Source organism: Lepidochelys kempii, chromosome 13, assembly GCF_965140285.1.
Source record: "Lepidochelys kempii isolate rLepKem1 chromosome 13, rLepKem1.hap1, whole genome shotgun sequence".
Taxonomy (NCBI): domain Eukaryota; kingdom Metazoa; phylum Chordata; order Testudines; family Cheloniidae; genus Lepidochelys; species Lepidochelys kempii.
In genome coordinates this window covers 36,727,963-36,741,645 of record NC_136392.1, presented here as the reverse complement: position 1 = coordinate 36,741,645, position 13,683 = coordinate 36,727,963, and positions in this window count along the sequence as shown.

Sequence of the window (13,683 nt, the reverse complement as noted above, 5' to 3'; positions counted from 1 at the left end):
CTGTTTTTATTGTTGACTTGGTAAATCCAAGTATTGGAATAACCACCAGTTTGGGGGATTGTCTGTCCCATTCTTTACAGTTTGCCTTAATCGAGCAATCCTAGAGTGGCCCTCCAGGACATATATATACAGAATATATATACAGCATTACCCTAGAGTTCGCCTCATAACTGAGATGGGCTTTGAAATCAATCAAAATGCTGTTCCCAAAGCCGTGGGTGGGGGCTCTGGGAATGCTATGTCACTGTCCCAGTCAGTAGGGGAGAAAAAAGCTGGGCTTGATTGGGGAAAACGGGACTCATGAAAGAGGTAACGCAGGTCAAGGACATTGCCTTGGGATATTCCAGTGTCACAGGTTCCAGGAAACTTTCAGAATTTCCAGGAAACTTAGCCGGAGTTTGTCTACATGTAACCAGTACAATCCAGATTGGAACTCATGCTTTCCAGTAGACATGTGATAGGGGCACACTCTCTGAGGTCATTACTCCTCCTGACAATCTAAGCACCCTATTAACTAGTCTGTTTCCACCCTTTATGAAATGACACCTACAAATACAGGATCGAGTGGCACTGTTCCCATAATCAGTCTTATTCACCAACATAAGCAGGGTACCCGAAAGGTTCAAGAGCAGGTGACCAGACCTTGATGAGCCATTCCAGAGGACATCACTTTCCGTCCTCTAGGCAGAATACGTGTGATTGTGCTGGCGGTAACAGTAATTGCATTGATTGAACTGGGCTGGTGTACGCGTTATCCAATAAAAAGGGGAAAACTACAACAGCAGATTTGGATGAGAAAAGGACTAGCTTTAGCCACTAATAAAGCTGTGCTGATGGATGGTAGTTAGGGAGTTATGTTGTACCAAGTCTTTATTACTTGTATAGTCTTTGGTATAGATGCATTTTAGCTATTTTTACTTTATCCTTATATTATGCAATATTTTGTTATCCTATTATTTAGCATAGTTAATTATTTAGCATAACTATATTTACATATTAAGGAGGGGATGATAGGATAATGGACCGGGATGTTTTGTTGCAACTAGCAGGTACAAGGAGAAGGGCGGTAACTAACAATTGTTTCATGTTCTCTGTGTGTATATAAAGTCTGCTGCAGTTTCCATGGTATGCATCCGATGAAGTGAGCTGTAGCTCACAAAAGCTCATGCTCAAATAAATTGGTTAGTCTCTAAGGTGCCACAAGTACTCCTTTTCTTTTTGCGAATACAGACTAACACGGCTGTTACTCTGAAAAATATCAGGAGTGTAATACATCACTTGTTTGTATCATTGTATAAAAGGAGAAGTCCTAGGGGCCAGCATCTTGGTGCGCTGACAGAGCTGGTACCCTCAGCGTGGGCATACCTGTGTTAGTGACCTGTAGCCCCTAGGGGGCACTAGGACCATGCTTTGTTGACAATAAGCCTGGTTGAGTGCCTTTGCCACTCAACCGAGCCTGTGGTCTTTCTTTCTGAGTGGCATTGAGGTCAGCTGGATGCGCACACTGCATTCTCTGCTCATGCAGCTAACACCGGAGCTCTGAGAACAGCAGCACTGACTGGCCATAACACCTTAGCATTGCAACGGCACCCCGCAGCACTGAACAACAGGGCTTAGTGGGAAGTGAAACACTCTAAGGATTGGATGCGCCCAGTTCAGGGTCACCCCAGAGGGGACCCAGATTCTCTTCTGCTGAAGCGCCATAAACCTGGCAAACCAGTGGCTTTCTTAGACTTATACATCTGAGACCAATACGTCTGTTAGTCTATAAGGTGCTACAGGACTCTTTGTCGCTTTTACAGATCCAGACTAACATGGCTACCCCTCTGATACTTTCCTAGACTAGATGTTGCTTATGGTCCCTTCTAGCCCCCAAGTTCTATGATTTTTGCACTGTGGGGTGAATTAGAATAACAAATAAGCAGAAGAGGTGACACAAAAGCAGGTTAACTTGTTACCTTGCAGACTGGAGCTCTTAGGAGCCCTCCTTGATCACAGTAGGACGTATTTTAGATAAGGGCCCAAGATAGGCCAATGAGGAACGCAAGGGTTTAAGCACCAGGGTTTATGAACTAGTTAAATTGAGTAAAAATTATCCCAATTATCTCTACCTTCCTAAACGCACCCAGGATAGAAAACAATGTTCAGATATAACAATGTGGTATTGTTTGTATATTCACCATGTCATATTTCCGTCTCTTATCTCCAGGACAATCAAGGAAGGTTTATATCTTAGGTTCAAAGGCTCCTATTTACCCAATTCCACACTGAAATTGTATCCTGTCCTCTGGACTTTAAACTTGAGATCCATTGAGTTTAAAAGTAGGAAGAGTGAAAAAATAAGTTCCACACCCAAGTTCTCCTTGTTGTTTTTTTATGGTTAAACAATCACATTTCCTGTTGCTTGTAAAGAAACGCTGTTCTTTCTCCCTGAGAGTAGATTCAGACAAAACCAGGAAACCGACTAACCATTCAGTCAGTGACACACTAACAAAAGCACGCAAAATAAGACATACCTTAAAAAAAGGTCCCCCCTTCCCCCCGCTTATCTCTGTCATTCTAGGAAGCTTTGATTTTACTTGCAACAACAGAATTTTAAGCACACAAACATATGCTACTTCAGCGAATGGCATCACAGATGTGATGCTAAGGGTGTCTTGCACACATAAGTTGTGTATAACTCTCCGGTACAGCCCAGCTAGCGTGGATGCAGGTATACCAGCATAGCTGGGCTTGGCAGTGTTCACTTTTCATTTTTTGTATAACATTGGCAGATAATATTGATTTTTTTTGTCAGCAAAGTTTCAATTTTTATCAGTTTACATTTTCACAATTGTGGCAACTTATGGCTTTTAAGCATTTTTAAACTTGTGATCTGTTTAAATCGCCATAGTGGCAGGAAATCACGGGGGAGGTCAGATGATGACTATTTATGGTGCTACAATTCAAAAAGCTAAAGATTTCGAAGGCAGTTCTTTTAGCGGCGCTGTAAATCCGTGCTGTGGGCAGCATTTCTCACAGCGGGTTTTATACATGCGAACGTGTCAGTCTAACACGTTCTCAAGCAGCACTCTTCTTTCCCTGTTTACCTGTAAGTTTTGATTATTATGGATGGAAATATGTTTTTCCGGGTTTGTGTGCGCAAGTGGTAAAATCAGCCTTCACCAACATTTACCAACGAAAATTGAATCTTTCCAGGCCTAAATACACCTGTTCCCATACTGGTAGGAGATTACGGCTCTTTATACCAGTAAAACTGACTTCACACTAAGGGTTTGTACTGGTATAACTATAGCAGGAAAAAAAATCACCCCCACAACTGGCATAGTTATATCAGGACACAAACACTGCATAGAAGAGGCCTCAGGTTGGAACAGAAGTAGCTGACCCCTGTAACTTTTCATTTCCTGGCTTGCATTGCCTTGCTTTCAGTGGGAGGATTAAACATGAAAATTTACCAGCCTTGGCAAAAATAAAATCATTCTGCTCAGCATTCAGGGGGTCGGGGTAGGCCTAAAGTATGTTGTGTTCACTTAAAATGACTTCCCAGTAGTGTGTGCAAAGAGGTTAGATGGTGCGGTTTAGTGGTAGAGAGCGACACATGGAGTCAGGTTCCATTCTAACCTGTTTGCTTTTCTGTACCTCATTTTCCTCAGCTGTAAAATGGAAGTTGAGTCTTCATTTAGATTGTAGAAGAGCTTTGATACTTTCTAATGAGAGGCCTGTCATGAGGGATTTTTTGCTGTGTTTGATTTATTTTTCCAGGCCTTTTATTATGATTTACTGTGTGTTCTGTGGTAGCATCTAGACATCCCTGTCCCGGGCTAGGAACTCATTGTGCTGGGTGTTGCACAAACACAGAGCACAGACATAGTCCCTCGTCAAAGGGCTGACAATCTCAGGAATGCCTTTTCTCTTTATCATTGTTTATAACATTTGCCAGCTGACCTTAGAACAAAGTAGGCCATTTGAACCTTTAAAGGGATGCTCTCAGGTGGAAACCAAGCCAGCGTAAAGTGCAGTGTTTGACTCCCAGCCCCGAGCAGCCCCCATCCTGTCATTGGATCAGCTTCCGATTGTTTTCCAACTGATTTTTCTTCTGCCGCTGCTGCCTGGAAGACCTGCGCAAAGCAGCCAAGTCAATGGTGGCATGCTGGGGCGGTGGCCTCTACATCTCTTCTCTTGTATCTGTTCCACTATAATAATTAACCAGCTGTCACGGCAGGGACTTGGCCATGGGGCTGTCACCTCACAGGGGACTGCCCTAATCGCTGGTCTGTACAGTCAGTTACTGCCTGGCTACCTATTTAATTATTTATACAAATGGAACAGCTGCTACTGGAACTACTGAAACTAGCTGAAACAACCGAAACCGTTCTACGGGAACAGCCCCAAACTAGCCCAATGGTTAGGGTATTTTCCTGGGAGGCAGGAGAGAAGATTTCACCCAGTTACCCTGTACTGAGCCCCATGATTTGTGTTTGGTTAAAGCATGTCCCAGAAAGGCAGTGTGGATTGGAAGCTGCATGAGATGCAAAGTTCACCATTTCCCTTAAGAGTTATCCAGTGGTTATCCACTGGAAATGGGTGCCTTATTTGAATTTGAATTGTTAGATCAAAGAGACCTATTTTCATAAAACAATTCTTCACTGCCACTAATTATATTCCAGTCATTTAATTCATAGAATCATAGAATCATAGAATATCAGGGTTGGAAGGGACCCCAGAAGGTCATCTAGTCCAACCCCCTGCTCAAAGCAGGACCAATTCCCAGTTAAATCATCCCAGCCAGGGCTTTGTCAAGCCTGACCTTAAAAACCTCTAAGGAAGGAGATTCTACCACCTCCCTAGGTAACGCATTCCAGTGTTTCACCACCCTCTTAGTGAAAAAGTTTTTCCTAATATCCAATCTAAACCTCCCCCACTGCAACTTGAGACCATTACTCCTCGTTCTGTCATCTGCTACCATTGAGAACAGTCTAGAGCCATCCTCTTTGGAACCCCCTTTCAGGTAGTTGAAAGCAGCTATCAAATCCCCCCTCTTTCTTCTCTTCTGCAGGCTAAACAATCCCAGCTCCCTCAGCCTCTCCTCATAACTCATGTGTTCCAGTCCCCTAATCATTTTTGTTGCCCTTCGCTGGACTCTCTCCAATTTATCCACATCCTTCTTGAAGTGTGGGGCCCAAAACTGGACACAGTACTCCAGATGAGGCCTCACCAATGTCGAATAGAGGGGAACGATCACGTCCCTCGATCTGCTCGCTATGCCCCTACTTATACATCCCAAAATGCCATTGGCCTTCTTGGCAACAAGGGCACACTGCTGACTCATATCCAGCTTCTCGTCCACTGTCACCCCTAGGTCCTTTTCTGCAGAACTGCTGCCTAGCCATTCGGTCCCTAGTCTGTAGCTGTGCATTGGGTTCTTCCGTCCTAAGTGCAGGACCCTGCACTTATCCTTATTGAACCTCATCAGATTCCTTTTGGCCCAATCTTCCAATTGGTCTAGGTCCTTCTGTATCCTATCCCTCCCCTCCAGCGTATCTACCACTCCTCCCAGTTTAGTATCATCCGCAAATTTGCTGAGAGTGCAATCCACACCATCCTCCAGATCATTTATGAAGATATTGAATAAAACCGGCCCCAGGACCGACCCTTGGGGCACTCCACTTGATACCGGCTGCCAACTAGACATGGAGCCATTGATCACTACCCGTTGAGCCCGACAATTTAGCCAGCTTTCTACCCACCTTATAGTGCATTCATCCAGCCCATACTTCCTTAACTTGCTGACAAGAATACTATGGGAGACCGTGTCAAAAGCTTTGCTAAAGTCAAGAAACAATACATCCACTGCTTTCCCTTCATCCACAGAACCAGTAATCTCATCATAAAAGGCGATTAGATTAGTCAGGCATGACCTTCCCTTGGTGAATCCATGCTGGCTGTTCCTGATCACTTTCCTCTCATGCAAGTGCTTCAGGATTGATTCTTTGAGGACCTGCTCCATGATTTTTCCAGGGACTGCGGTGAGGCTGACTGGCCTGTAGTTCCCAGGATCTTCCTTCTTCCCTTTTTTAAAGATTGGCACTACATTAGCCTTTTTCCAGTCATCCGGGACTTCCCCGGTTCGCCACGAGTTTTCAAAGATAATGGCCAGTGGCTCTGCAATCACAGCCGCCAATTCCTTCAGCACTCTCGGATGCAACTCGTCCGGCCCCATGGACTTGTGCACGTCCAGCTTTTCTAAATAGTCCCTAACCGCCTCTATCTCCACAGAGGGCTGGCCATCTCTTCCGCATTTTGTGATGCCCAGCGCAGCAGTCTGGGAGCTGACCTTGTTAGTGAAAACAGAGGCAAAAAAAGCATTGAGTACATTAGCTTTTTCCACATCCTCTGTCACTAGGTTGCCTCCCTCATTCAGTAAGGGGCCCACACATTCCTTGGCTTTCTTCTTGTTGCCAACATACCTGAAGAAACCCTTCTTGTTACTCTTGACATCTCTGGCTAGCTGCAGCTCCAGGTGCGATTTGGCCCTCCTGATAACATTCCTACATGCCCGAGCAATATTTTTATACTCTTCCCTGGTCATATGTCCAACCTTCCACTTCTTGTAAGCTTCTTTTTTATGTTTAAGATCTGCTAGGATTTCACCATTAAGCCAAGCTGGTCGCCTGCCATATTTACTATTCTTTCGACTCATTGGGATGGTTTGTCCCTGTAACCTCAACAAGGATTCCTTGAAATACAGCCAGCTCTCCTGGACTCCTTTCCCCTTCAAGTTAGTCCCCCAGGGGATCCTGGCCATCCGTTCCCTGAGGGAGTCGAAGTCTGCTTTCCTGAAGTCCAGGGTCCGTATCCTGCTGCTTACCTTTGTTCCCTGCGTCAGGATCCTGAACTCAACCAACTCATGGTCACTGCCTCCCAGATTCCCATCCACTTTTGCTTCCCCCACTAATTCTACCCGGTTTGTGAGCAGCAGGTCAAGAAAAGCGCCCCCCCTAGTTGGCTCCTCTAGCACTTGCATCAGGAAATTGTCCCCTACGCTTTCCAAAAACTTCCTGGATTGTCTATGCACCGCTGTATTGCTCTCCCAGCAGATATCAGGAAAATTAAAGTCACCCATGAGAATCAGGGCATGCGATCTAGTAGCTTCCGTGAGCTGCCGGAAGAAAGCCTCATCCACCTCATCCCCCTGGTCCGGTGGTCTATAGCAGACTCCCACCACTACATCACTCTTGTTGCACACACTTCTAAACTTAATCCAGAGACACTCAGGTTTTTCTGCAGTTTCGTACCGGAGCTCTGAGCAGTCATACTGCTCCCTTACATACAGTGCTACTCCCCCACCTTTTCTGCCCTGCCTGTCCTTCCTGAACAGTTTATAACCATCCATGACAGTACTCCAGTCATATGAGTTATCCCACCAAGTCTCTGTTATTCCGATCACGTCAATAATTCTTTATCAATTGCTGTATATCTTTTCCAGGGATCAATGTTAGGCTAACCAGTCTATTTAACTAGGTCATTTCACTTTCCATTTTTGAATATTGGCACAGTATTAGCAGTGTTCTAGTCTTCTGGAATTTCACTTGGATTCCAAGATTTATTAAAAATTAACATAATTGAGCCAGAGACCTCCTTAGCCAACTCTTTTAGGACTCTTGGGTGCAAGTTATCCAAGCCTGCTGATTTAAAAATGTTTATGACTATTAGATATTGTTTAGCATCACCCTTCATTTCTAAAGAACTGGAAAGTAGTTCAGCATCCTCACAAAAAACATTATCCTACTTCTTTCCAAATTCAGAACAGAAATATTTGCTAGGATTTTTTCTGTTCCTAATATATTTTAAAAAGTCCTTATTTTCTCTAGCCCTGCCATCTGTGTAGTTTTCCCTGATGTCTTTAGCTTTCCTTATCAGTGTTCTACACATCATAATTTTTAAATTATATTGATTCTCGTCCATCCTCCCTGTGGAAGGAAAAGGCCTGGGTAGAGACTGTCGAATCATGGAAGTCAATGAATGGCTATACAGGTGGTGTCAGAGAGAAGGCTTTGGGTTCTTTGACCATGGGATGGTGTTCCAAGAAGGAGGAGTGCTAGGCAGAGATGGGATCCACCTAATCAAGTGCCAATACACAAATGCAAGAAGCCTGGGAAACAAGCAGGGAGAACTGGAAGTCCTGGCACAGTCAAGGAATTATGATGTGATTGGAATAACAGAGACTTGGTGGGATAACTCACATGACTGAAGTACTGTCACGGATGGATATAAACTGTTCAGGAAGGACAGGCAGGGCAGATAACGTGGGGGAGTTGCATTGTATGTAAGAGAGCAGTATGACTGCTCAGAGCTCAAGCATGAAACTGCAGAAAAACCTGAGAGTCTCTGGATTAAGTTTAGAAGTGTGAGCAACAAGGGTGATGTCATGGTGGGAGTCTGCGATAGACCACTGGATCAGGGGGATGAGGCTTTCTTCCAGCAACTCACAGAAGTTAGAAGCCCTGGTTTTCATGGGAGACTTCAATCACCCTGATATCTGCTGGGAGAGCAATACAGCGGTGCACAGACAATACAGGAAGTTTTTGGAAAGTGTAGGGGACAATCATAGAATATCAGGGTTGGAAGGGACCTCAGGAGGTCATCTAGTCCAACCCCCTGCTCAAAGCAGGACCAATCCCCAATTTTTGCCCCAGATTCCTAAATGGCCCCTTCAAGGATTGAACTCACAACCCTGGGTTTAGCAGGCCAATGCTCAAATCACTGAGCTATCCCTCCCCCCCAAAATTTGCACAATTTCCTGGTGCAAGTGCTGGAGGAACCAACTAGGGGCAGAGCTCTTCTTGACCTGCTGCTCACAAACTGGGAAGAATTAGTAGGGGAAGCTAAAGTGGATGGGAACCTGGGAGGCAGTGACCATGAGATGGTCGAGTTCAGGATCCTGACACAGGGAAGAAAGGAGAGCAGCAGAATACGGACCCTGGACTTCAGAAAAGCAGACTTTGACTCCCTCAGGGAACTGATGGGCAGGATCCCCTGGGAGAATAACATGAGGGGGAAAGGAGTCCAGGAGTGCTGGCTGTATTTTAAAGGATCCTTATTTAGGTTACAGGGACAATCCATCCATGAGGCCAGATGCGCCGCATCCGAGAGTGCTAAAGGAGTTGGCGGATGTGATTGCAGAGCCATTGGCCATTATCTTTGAAAACTCATGGCATTCAGGGGAAGTCCCGGACGACTGGAAAAAGGCTAATGTAGTGCCAATCTTTAAAAAAGGGAAGAAGGAGGATCCTGGGAACTACAGGCCAGTCAGCCTCACTTCAGTCCCTGGAAAAATCATAGAATCATAGAATCATAGAATATCAGGGTTGGAAGGGACCCCAGAAGGTCATCTAGTCCAACCCCCTGCTCAAAGCAGGACCAATTCCCAGTTAAATCATCAAATCATGGAGCACGTCCTCAAGGAATGAATTCTGAAGCACTTAGAGGAGAGGAAAGTGATCAGGAACAGTCAGCATGGATTCACCAAGGGCAGGTCATGCCTGACTAATCTAATTGCCTTCTATGATGAGATAACTGGCCCTGTGGATCAGGGGAATGCAGTGGACGTGTTATTCCTTGACTTTAGCAAAGCTTTTGACACGGTCTCCCACAGTATTCTTGCCAGCAAGTTAAAGAAGTATGGGCTGGATAAATGGACTATAAGGTGGATAGAAAGTTGGCTAGATTGTCAGGCTCAGTGGGTAGTGATCAATGGCTCCATGTCTAGTTGGCAGCCGGTATCAAGTGGAGTGCCCCAAGGGTCGGTCCTTGGACCGGTTTTGTTCAATATCTTCATAAAGGATCTGGAGGATGGTGTGGATTGCACCCTCAGCAAGTTTGCAGATGACACTGAACTGGGAGGAGAGGTAGATACGCTGGAGGGTAGGGATGGGATCCAGAGGGACCTAGACAAATTGGAGGATTGGGCCAAAAGAAATCTGATGTGGTTCAACAAGGACAAGTTCAGGGTCCTGCACTTAGGACAGAAGAATCACATGCACCACTACAGACTAGGGACCGAATGGCTAGGCAGCAGTTCTGCAGAAAAGGACCTCGGGGTTACAGTGGGCGAGAAGCTGGATATGAGTCAACAGTGTGCCCTTGTTGCCACGAAGGCCAATGGCATTTTGGGCTGAATAAGTAGGGGCATTGCCAGCAGATCGAGGGATATGATCGTTCCCCTCTATTCAACATTGGTGAGGCCTCATGTGGAGTATTGTGTCCAGTTTTGGGCCCCACACTACAAGAAGGATGTGGAAAAATTGGAAAGAGTCCAGCGGAGGGCAACAAAAATGATTAGGGGACTGGAACACACGACTTATGTGGAGAGGCTGAGGGAACTGGGATTGTTTAGTCTGTGGAAGAGAAGAAAGAGGGGGGATTTGATAGCTGCTTTCAACTACCTGAAAAGGGGTTCCAAAGAGGATGGATCTAGACGTCTCTCAGTGGTAGCAGATGACAGAACAAGGTGTAATGGTCTCAAGGTGCAATGGGGGAGGTTTAGGTTGGATATTAGGAAAACCTTTTTCACTAGAAGAAAAGGAGTACTTGTGGCACCTTCGAGACTAACCAAATTATTTGAGCATAATAAATTGGTTAGTCTCTAAGGTGCCACAAGTACTCCTTTTCTTTTTGTGAATACAGACTAACACGGCTGCTACTCTGAAACCTTTTTCACTAGGAGGGTTGTGAAACACTGGAATGGGTTCCCTAGGGAGGTGGTGGACTCTCCTTCCTCAGAAGTTTTTAAGGTCAGGCTTGACAAAGCCCTGGCTGGGATGATTTAGTTGGGGATTGGTCCTGCTTTGAGCAGCGGTTTGGACTAGATGACCTCCTGAGGTCCTGTCCAATCCTGATATTCTATGGTTCTATGATTCTATGATTGTACTTACTTCTCTTTTTTACATTTGTTATATATTGCATTTTTTCTATTGCTGCATTCAATCCACCACTCAACCATAATGGGCTTTTAGCTAAGGTTATCTTCTTTCTTTAGAGACACAATGCTGTCCTGATTGATTTAATGTAAGTTTCAGAAACCTCATATTTTACACCTATAAAGGAATTATCTGTTTATTGCAGAAAAAATGATCTCCGCTGAGATGCTAGGAATAAACTGTCGTGAAGAACTGGAATTAGATTTCAGATCCCCTCGTTGAATTGTTTGTAATCTGAGTGCTTTGGAAATTGAAGCTATGATGTTCGTCAATACACAAACCAACAATTGTGTATCTAAGGCGATATCACAGTGGAACAGCTGAGCATGAGCTATTTTGAGAAAGCACTATTTTCACTTTCATTCTTACTCAAGGTTCGTAATCGTTCACATATCTGAATGTACTCACTCAGTCTTCAGACTTCACTATGTCCTTTGCGCTAGGGAAAATCTCATCAGAGGTGAAAATGGCAATTGGCAGTAAGTTCACTGAAATATGGAAAAAATATTTTACTCTTATATCAACATCGTTATATTCACTCATTTTGGTCGTGCTTGAAAAGATAATGGAATCTGAGTTTCAATGCCCAGAAGAGCTGACACTGAGATATTTTTACTGCATCTTCTATTTCATTCTGCCAGCTGTGACAGTTTTTATATTAGGCATAATTTTCCAGCCAGTGTGTCTACGTCCTTCTGACAGAAAAAACAAATTCTACTACTGTGTCAAAAAATGCAAAACTCAGTCTTCAGACAAGTACGAGTTTAATAGCTGCTGGGGCAGTTGTTTAAAGGCTGTTTTTCCTGCTCTGTTGTGGATAGTGATACTTCTTCTGGATGGAAGATATATTGGCTGCGCCACGGGCAATATCACAGGTCATCATGTTTCCCAGGTAATATTCACCTGCCTTGAGAGATGAAATGTTGCTTTCATTCAGCCGGTTTTCTTGAGTTGCTCTAGCATTTTGCCACTTGTGTTTTATATTGTGCAGGAAAGATAGTTTCTATTAAAAAATAGAGGAAGCCAGGTCTGCCACCAGTTGCTACACAATGTGAGCCGAGGTTTCATTATTTCTTCAGCTTTCTAAAGGGACGTCCATCCTTGATTGTAGAACTCAGGCAAAGAATAAACAATATACATAAGATTACTCATTACAAAAAACATGTCTAAGAGGTGGAAGCTAGACAACGAGTGCAATTATCTGAATTCGTTTCACTGGTGTCACAAAATGTACTGAATTCTTTTTCACTAGTTTCCTTTTCCTGTATGGATGGGAAATGTCTCAATAAATAAATGTTTTTCATTTCCTGGGGCAATCCCAGTTGTTTGAGTCCTTGAAGGAATGTAGGTCCAGATTCTCAAAGAGACAAGGTGGGAGAGGTAAAGTCTTTTATTTGATCAACATCTGTTGGTGAGAGAGACAAGCTTTCAAGTTTACACAGAGCTCTTCTTCGGATCTGTGTAGCTCGAAAGCTTGTCTCTTTCATTAGCAGATCTTGGTCCAATAAAAGATATTCCCCCACCCACCTTTTCTCTCTTATATCCTGGAACCAATTCAGCTACAACAACTCTGTAAAGAGATTGTTAAATGTATTCAGGCACCTTTTTGAGGAGCTAGGTGGGCCCTCTTTGTTAGCTCCTGTTTGCATATTCCAGGGGAGTTAAAATGCCTTATTTCCAGTCTGAATTTCTCTGTCTTCTATTTCCGGCCTTTGGATTTTGTTAGGTTTTTGCCTGCTAGATTGAAGAGCCCATTACGAAATATTTGTTCCCCAGGTAGGTACTTACAAATGTGATCAAGTCACTCCTTAATCTTCTCTTTGGTAAGCTAAATAGAGTGAGCTTCTTGGGTCTCTCACTATAAGGCATGTTTTCCAATCCCTTAATCATTTTTATGGCTCTTCTCTAAAACCTCTCCAATTTATCAAAATTTGTCTTGAATTGTGGGCACAAGAACTGGACATAAGATAACAGGAGTGGTCACACTAGTGCCACATACAGAGGTATAATAACCTCTCTACTCCTATTTGAGATTCCCCTGTTTATGCAGACAAGGAAGCCAAACCTAATGGTCCCTTCTGGCCTCAACTCCATGATGATCATTGTAGCTAAATATAAATAAAAGGATTTGTCCTCTAGACCCTTCTGGTGGGATATAAAAGAGTTATAAAAACGTCTAATGCAAATAACAGGTTTTAACATATTGATTTTTTTCAAAGATTGTTGGACTCGTTATCATGGTTGCTGTTGTCAGTATCGGTGTGGCATGCACGTGCTGCTGCAAGAAGGGCTACAGAGAAAACATAACAATAAAAGTGGATAAAGAAACCAAGAAACTACTAGAGCAAGAAGTTTATGACCATATTTTAAAACAGAAGAAAAAGGCTATCTGGCAACGCTTAAATGATGAATACTTAGCTGACCCGGAAACAATATTGGAATCTATTGACAAAAAAAAGATAACTGATATGATAGATAGGGTTTGTAACAATTCAAGAGAAGGCTCAGCTGACCAAGGAGAAATAGTAATGGTCAGTATTTCACCTCAAGGGACCTCCAGTCTGTTACCTCAAGGGACCTCCAGTCCTTCACATCAAGGGACATCCACTCCATCACCTCAAGAGATATGAGAAATCTCAAGTTGTCCAAGGGTGTGAGTTTTTCTGTATTTTAATATGACAGCACAGAAAGACTGGTAACT